The 8,918-nt window shown below is 37.2% G+C and overlaps 1 pseudogene; it reads left to right on the top strand.

Annotated features, from left to right (window-relative positions):
* The first annotated feature begins 1,988 nt into the window (after positions 1–1,988).
* LOC150004757 (eIF5-mimic protein 2 pseudogene) lies at positions 1,989–3,673 on the top strand (annotated as a pseudogene).
* Positions 3,674–8,918: the final 5,245 nt, after the last annotated feature.

Genomic DNA, 8,918 nt, shown 5'->3' on the forward strand with positions numbered 1-8,918 from the left:
AAAATTAAAGAAATATCTAATGACTCAAAATTGCCGGGGGTGAGGGGGCAGGATCAAAAGAAAACAAACACACAAAAACATAAAGACACAGATTCTCAGGACACAGCACCAGGGATTCTGATCAGCTAGAGTGGAGTGAGTCTGAGCACCAGTGTTTTTAAAAAACTACCTGGGTGATACAAATGTAAAGACTAGGTTGAAAGTCATTGGACTTAACAAGTGGTTCTTAAATTTTAATGTGTTTCAGAATCACACACAACTAACTGGGTTCTGTCCTCAAGGTTTCTAATTCAATACATTTGAGGTGGGGCTCAAGAATTTGCATTTCCAACAAGTTACCAAATGATGTTGCTGCTGCTGGTCTTGGGACCACATTTTGAGAAGCACTGGGCTGGATAAGAACATAATTGTTAGGAAAAGCCAACTCAGGGGTGCATTCCTTCAACCCCCACTGGGCTGTGTAAGAATGAGCCTCAGGCCTGGGTTACTTCCTTACCAAGAGATAAAGAGCCCATAGAGCCTGTGCTGGCTTATGACCTTGTGTGGGAATATTTTTTGTTTCAGGCTCAATAAGCAATCTTTGTCTCTGCTTAAATTGTATGCATCATATGGCACCAGGCCAACTCCACTGCTATATCTGTCTTCTACAGAGAGGGACAAGAATCCTTCCACTGTAGCAGGAGAAGTGCACATAGTTAAATTTCCCTGTGTTATCCACCTGGAGAGACACCCCCTCAGCATTGGCCCTGGGGGACCAACATCTACTATCAAAGCAGCTCTTGCTCTGTCTCTTTCCTGTGTAAATAAATTACTGGTCCATCCAGTGCTGGACTGCTTTCTTTTTCCTTGGTGACTCCAATATTAAGATGCAATGGGCAGAAGTGTTTAGATTCCTCTCTGGGATTGGTTACCGGTATTCTGCTTGACAATAACAGTAAATCATGGTTAAGATTCTGGGATTAATATCTCAGTTCTGACATTTACTAGCTGGTAGAAGACAGAGAAGTTACTTATCCTCTTTAGTAGTGGTTCTCAACTAGGGTAGTTAACTCCCCTTTATACACACTTGGGGACATTTGGTCTTATCTGCAAACATTTTTGGTTTCCACAGCTGGCATTTTCTCACAACCTGGCATCTGGTGGGTAGAGGCCAGAGAAGCTGCTAAATGAATAAAAATAACAAGGCTATCTCCCCAGGAAAAAAATAATCCAGCCTCAAATATCAATAGTACCAAGTTTGAGAAACACTGCTCTATATAACTTTAGTTTCCTCACCTATAACATGAGGATTATTAGGTATCTGCCTCATAAAATTAGTGTGAAGATTGGATGAAATATGGTATGTAAAGGAATTGTCACTATACCTAGAGACTATAAGTTATTAAAGCAAACCCCTTTTGTACATTGTTACCAGTCTATAATTTAAGTGTCAAGGATTTTGATAAGAAACATGGGTGGGGTGGCACTTCCTTTAGAGTAGAAATTGGAACTAGTGTATCCAGTGGATGGGATAGGGGTGAGGGATAGGAAAACTTTGCCTCAGATGCAGGTAGTAGAGAATATATTGTCAGTGGGTAATTTAAAAACCATAACAAAATGGACTAAAATCCACCAAGAATCAGAAATTCTAAACAATGTTATAGATCAAGTACTCCTACCCACCCCTGGGGCATCATACCACTTCCATCACTACCTCTCCCCTTTCCACTGGATGTAATAGCTTAAGAACCAGGCACTGGCCTAGTGCTTTGCACATTAACTCATATAATAATTTTAACAACAAACTAAAGTTTGTTCTGAGGAAGGCATTAATGTTATTTCCATTTTATAGATGAGAAAGCTGAAAACCAAAGAAGGTTGTTAATGTGCCCACAATCATACAGCAAGTAAGTGATGAGAACCAAGACTTGAACCCAAAAGTCATGCTCCAGAGTCTATGCTCATAGGCACAATATCAGGTGGTCTTCATTAATATGTCACCTGTCGCAGAAGAGATCCCGCTGCAGTTGTCGCCACATCTGGAATTTTTGGCCCTTTCTCTTCGCCTTAAATTCGGGTGTCTTTTATGAATAATCAAAAGCAGCAAAAGCCAACGCTATCAGGCCAGCGTTTTAAAACCAGAAAAAGAGATGAAAAAGAGAGGTTTGACCCTACTCAGTTTCAAGACTGTATTATTCAAGGCTTAACTGAAACTGATACTGATTTGGAAGCAGTAGCAAAGTTTCTTGATGCCTCTGGAGCAAAACTTGATTACCGCCGATATGCAGAAACACTCTTTGACATTCTGGTGGCTGGAGGAATGCTGGCCCCAGGTGGTACACTGGCAGATGACATGATGCGTACAGATGTCTGTGTGTTCGCAGCACAAGAAGACCTAGAGACCATGCAAGCATTTGCTCAGGTTTTTAACAAGTTAATCAGGCGCTACAAGTACCTGGAGAAGGGTTTTGAAGATGAAGTAAAAAAACTGCTGCTGTTCTTAAAGGGTTTTTCGGAGTCGGAGAGGAACAAGCTGGCTATGTTGACTGGTGTTCTTCTGGCTAATGGAACACTTAATGCATCCATTCTTAATAGCCTTTATAATGAGAATTTGGTTAAAGAAGGGGTTTCAGCAGCTTTTGCTGTAAAGCTCTTTAAATCATGGATAAATGAAAAAGATATCAATGCAGTAGCTGCAAGTCTTCGGAAAGTCAGCATGGATAACAGACTGATGGAACTTTTTCCTGCCAATAAACAAAGCGTTGAACACTTCACAAAGTACTTTACTGAGGCAGGTTTAAAAGAGCTTTCAGAATATGTTCGGAATCAGCAAACCATAGCAGCTCGTAAGGAACTCCAGAAAGAACTTCAAGAACAGATGTCCTGTGGTGCTCCATTTAAGGATATAATTTTGTATGTCAAGGAGGAGATGAAAAAAAACAACATCCCAGAACCCGTTGTCATTGGAATAATCTGGTCCAGTGTAATGAGCACCGTGGAATGGAACAAAAAAGAGGAGCTTGTAGCAGAGCAAGCTGTCAAGCACTTGAAGCAATACAGCCCTCTCCTTGCTGCCTTCACTACTCAAGGTCAGTCAGAGCTGACTCTATTACTGAAGATTCAGGAGTATTGCTATGATAACATTCATTTCATGAAAGCCTTCCAGAAAATAGTGGTGCTTTTCTACAAAGCTGAAGTTCTGAGTGAAGAACCCATTCTGAAGTGGTATAAAGATGCACATGTTGCAAAGGGGAAAAGTGTCTTCCTTGAACAAATGAAAAAGTTTGTGGAGTGGCTCAAAAATGCTGAAGAAGGATTACAGTCAGACTGCTGAATGAACTGAAGAAAAGGATGAGGATACTTTACAAATACACTCAAATCACTGCCAATTTAATAACTCAGTAAGAACTTTGGTTAAATTAAAAGCTCAACTGCTTGTGCCTACTATGTATATAGTGCCCTAGAGGAGACAGTGATAAAAAAATCTACTGAATCCTTTTCTTTGCAGACTTTGGAGGAACCAATATTTCATCAAACATATTAGAATGTTTATTGTATTAGTCCAGCTTTTGGAACTATATTAAATGTGTGTAATGAATGGATTTGGGGTGCTACAGAGTTATCAAATAATGGAACTGTTGCATTTCAGGGAATTTCCAGTCAAGCGTAACCATTTAAAAATATCTAAAGAAAAAAATTGTTGAATTTTTTTTTAAAGCTGAAATCCTGAAGCCTGTGCTTAAAAGTTTAACTTAAGAGATAAACATTGGAGGAATAAATAGTCCGTTTATAAAAAAAAATAATAATAATAATAATAATATGTCACCTGTCATCGCAAATTAGAATTAAGTAAACCTTTTGAATAACTGTTCAATTCTAGGTATCTTTCTGTCAAAAAATATAGCAGCTTCAATGTTGAGTAAATTTTCCTGTAATACTAACATTGGGGAAGTGTAACATTAACATTGGTAAGTTGTTGCAGCTCCACTCTCATAGGCCTATAGGTCAGAGCCATGACTTAGTTGACCAGATATCTCTAATAGCAGACACAGAGCAGGAACCTCAATAAATGGTTGTTAACTGAATTCATATTTGTTGAGTTCAGATAAATGCTCAAAGGTCTGGTTCCTATTGATGTGTTGGCTTGTTTGTGGTAGAAAGTAACATCTGCTACCCACAACCCTGTTTTTTTTCCCAATGTTTGGGATCACTTATATGGGGTTGGTTTGCTCTGGTTTCTATTGTGCTGAATAATGGTTTCATGGGATCTAATTTTACATATAAAAAGCAGAATCAATCATTCTATTTTAGGGTTTGGTATACAGGTATTGAAGCAGGAATTGGCAAAATGCAACTCAAGGGAGAAATAATTCAGTTTCCCATGGAAATATTCTGCTTCTAAATTTGCTCTTAAAGACAATGCTGGGAAATCAAATGTTTGAATCAGGCAAGATTGAAACCATTAGCTCTAAACTACCTGAATGACAAATAAGATTATAAAGGAAAGGGTAAATCTGGAACATTCACTCTTCAAAGAAATACTTCAGATGTGCCCTCCATACACAGAGCTGTGCAGATGGTAATTTAACATTTTTCCATAAGGTGGAACAAACAAAGAGAGATTTGGAAGGGCTAACCTCTTTATCCATGGAAAGATGGTATATATTAAGCCATTTGTTTAATATATCAAAGAGGTGAATAGCACAATTTGATTGTATATTTAGATAGCAGAGATGCTAAAATTTTACTTTAAGCATTTAAAAAATTATTTAATATATGTTACCCATTTTCCTACCATTGTAAAAGCACACAAAATTTTTGTGCTGATTTGGGGCTCAAATAATGAATGGCAGTTACAGAAGTGAGTATAATAAAATAATACTCTCCAGTGTTATTGACTCATTTTTTCCTACAGTTAACACTAAATGGTTTCAGCCTGCTATTCATGTTCATCTTTCTTTGCTGTTTCTGCCAGTCACTTCCCCCTGTTAACTGTGAGTTTACTTCTGGTGGTCTTGCTTTTTTTCTATTCTTCTTACCTGTTCTGTTCTGTTGAAGTCTGAGACTCCAGATAACTAAGCTTGTTAGAACTGTTTTGAATACAAAAGTAATAGGTTCTAAGTGAAACACTGGAGGGCTCTTCTATGAGTAAGGGAAAGAACTACATAGTCTTTTTATAATTGAATTGTGACATACTATAGGTTTTAGATGTATAATTTTGTAATACATCGTCTGTATATTGTATTGTGTGTTTACCACCCCAAGTCAAGTTTCCTTCACCACCATTTATCCACTGTATGTCCTCTTCTACCTCTTCCCACTTCCTTTTCCCTCTGGTGATGACCCTACTGTTGTCTGTGTCTATGATTGTTTGTTTGTTTGTTTGTTTGTTTTGTTTTAGCCCTTTACCCTTTTTACTCAGCCACCCAGCCCTGAAAATTCTTTCCCCTCTAAAACATAGTCTTGATGATTACTATTTTCACTTTTTACAGTGCTTACACCACAGGATAATGTGATCAAATCAACTTCATTAGTATGGCTTTACTGTACCCTTAAAAAATATTCAGGTCAAATTATTATGTCTATTAATCTTACATTTGGCATCAAATTATAAATATAGAATACTCTTGAACTGGTGAGGCAGATATTCTTATTTAATGTTTTCAAAAATGAAACCATGACTCAAAGGGTAACTGATTTGCTTAAAGCAGGCAAAGAAGTAGATCTAAAGCATAGGTACTCAAAATTGGCTGCATATTAAAGACACTGGAGCTGGAGATTCGTTCCAAATGAAATATGTCAGCATCTCTAAACTATGTGGTCTATGCCTCAGCATTTTAAAAAAGCCACTCAAGCACCATATTTAATAGTATCAAAATGTATCAAATATTAGACTTCTTCTGGCAAAGATGGAGACATAGGTAGATATGTTTCACCTCTTTGAACAACCATAAAAATTATAACTAACTTCAAAACAAAAAACAACTAGAACTGCCAGAAAATAGAACTATGTGGAAGTCTGACAACCAAGAATTAAAAAAAAAAAAAATTCATCCAGATGAATTAGAGGGGTGAAGACATGGAGCCTGGACAGAGAGGACATGGTGTGGTGGTGGAAAGGCAGTGGAAGCAAGGCAATGGTGGCTGGAAGATTGGGTGACACCACACTCAAAAGTGGTAGATAAAAACCAGGAGGACACCTGGGGAGCGATCTCAGCCCCTGGCCAGACCACACAGCCCAGAGTTCCAGCGCCAGGAAAATAAAGCCTTATAGCTTCTGATTATGAAAACCAGTAGGGGTTGGGGCAGTGGAAGAAACTGTCTGTCTCCCAGGAGAGTGCATTTAGAGGGCCCTCATGGTGCTAGAATGTACACAAACCCACCCACTCTGGGAACCACCATTAGGGCAACAGCTGTCTGCCAGTCACATATGGAAAGTGGGTGAAGTGACTGGAAAAAAAGAATGGGCTGAGCAAGTGCCATTGTACCCCCTCTGACCCCTCCCCCACATACAGGGCCAGGGCCACAAAGCAGCGAAACAGGTTGTCCTGCACTGATGAATACTTAAGGCTCCACCCCTTACAACAAAACAGGTGCTCCAAGACAGGGAGTCAAAGCAGCTCTACCTAATACACAGAAACAAACACAGCAAGGGTGCCAAATCAAAGAGACAAAGAAATATGGCCCAAACAGAAAAACAGAACAAAACTCCAGAAAAAAACACTGAATGAAATGGAGATAACCAATCTATTAGATGAAGAGTTCAAAACTTATTGATTATGGATACTCAAAGAAGTCATTGAATATGGCAACAAAATTTTAAAAAAAGAAAGTTACACTAAGTGAAATTAAGAAAAATCCACAGGGAACCAACAGTAGAGGGGTTGAAACAGGATTCAAATCAACAATTTGGAACATAAGGAAGAAATAAGCATTCAACCAGAACAGCAAGAAGAAAAAAGAATTTTAAAAAATGAGGATAGTATAAGGAACCTCTGGGACATCGCCAAACAAGCGAACAACCAAATCATAGAAATGCCAGAAAGAGAAAAAGAGCAAGAAATTGAAAATTTGTTTGTAAAACTAATGAAAGAAAACTTCCCTATCTTGGCAAAGAAAATAGACATACAAGTCCAGGAAGCACAGAGAGTCCCAAATAAGTAGGACCCAAAGAAGACCACACCAAGACACAACATAATTAAAATACCAAAGGTTAAAGATAAACAGAAACTCTTAAAAGCAGCAAGAGAAAACAAGAGTTACCTACAAAAGAGTTCCCATAAGACTATCAGTGGATTTCTCAAAAGAAACTTTGCAGGCAGGAAGGGACTGGCAAGAAGTATTCAAAGTGATGTAAACAAGGACCTAAAGCCTAGATTACTCTACCCAGGAAAGCTATCATTTTGGAAAGGCAGACAAAGTGCTTCCCAGACAAGGTAAAGCTAAGGGGGCACATCAACACCAAGCCATTATTATATGAAATGTTAAAGGACTTATTTAAGAAAAAGATAAAAAATATGAACAGTAAAATGACAAGAAACTCACAATGATCAAGAACTGTATCTACAAAACCAAAACAAAATCAAACCAAGCAAACAACTAGAACAAGAATAAAATCATAGATATGGAGATCATTTGGAGGATTATCAGCAACAGAGGGAAGGGGAGAATAGGGGAAAAGGTACAGGGATTAAAAAGCATGATTGGTAGGTGCAAAATAGACAGGGGAATATTATGAATAGTATAGGAAATGGAGAAGCCAAAGAACACACATGCATGACTCATGGATGTGAACTAAGTAGGGGTGGATAGCTGGAGGAAAGAGGGGTACTGAGTGAAGGGGGGGAAAGGGGGAAAATTAGGACAACTGTAATAGTATAATCAGTAAAATATACTTTTAAAAGATATATCAAATATCAAAGAATAACTGACAAAATATGTGCAATTTATTTTCTAATGAAAACTGAAAATTATACTAGAAAACTTAAGTAAATACACCATGTACATAAGTAGGAAAAAGAGAACATTCTAAAGTTGCTAATTCTTTTTAATTGATTTATATATTCAATTCAATCCTAATCAAAATCGCAGCAGATTGTTTTTGGTAGAAACTGACAAGCTGATACTAATATTATCATGAAGTAAAAAGAGCCAAGCATAACCAAGACTATCATGAAGTAGTAGGACTTACAGTCAAATAATAAGACCTATTATGAACCTATAATGATTAGGCCAGTGTGGTATTTGTGCAATGGTATATACATAGAAACATGGAGCAGAAAAGAAAGTTTATAAACAGACCCACACATGTATAATCACCTCACTTATGACAGAGGAATATTATAGTGAGTTGGAAAAGTTAAATTGGGTCTGCTGGATGTCCAAATAGGAAAAAAAAAAAAAAGAACAAATGTATCTTGACCCCTACTTCATACTGCATACAAATGCCAACCCCAAATGGGTTGTATTTCTGAATGAAGAACATATAATAATAAAAATTTTAGAAGAAAAAGTAATAAAATATATTTATGAATTGATACTAAAGGTACTCATTATAAAGAAAAAAATTTGAATAAATAAGACTATATTAAAAGTAAGAGCTTTTGGTCAATAAAACACAGCATTAAAAAAGTTTGCAAGCAAAGCCTAGAGTGGAAGAAAATATTTACAATATATAAATCCAACAAGGACACATATCCAAAATGTATTAAGAACTCTCACAAATCAAGAATATAAAGACAGAACAGCTAACAGAAAATTAGGCAAAAGACTAGAGTAGTAATTAAACAATGTTTATACAAATGATCAGTACATATAAGAAAAGGTACCCAACTTCCTTAGTCATCAGGGAAATGTACTCTAAACCACAAAGTAGCATGACTACATACCTACCAAAGTGGTGAAAATGGCAGAGACACTCAATACCAAATGAAGATGAG

This window comes from Furipterus horrens, unplaced genomic scaffold (assembly GCF_987537825.1).
Source record: "Furipterus horrens unplaced genomic scaffold, mFurHor1.1.pri manual_scaffold_7, whole genome shotgun sequence".
NCBI lineage: Eukaryota > Metazoa > Chordata > Mammalia > Chiroptera > Furipteridae > Furipterus > Furipterus horrens.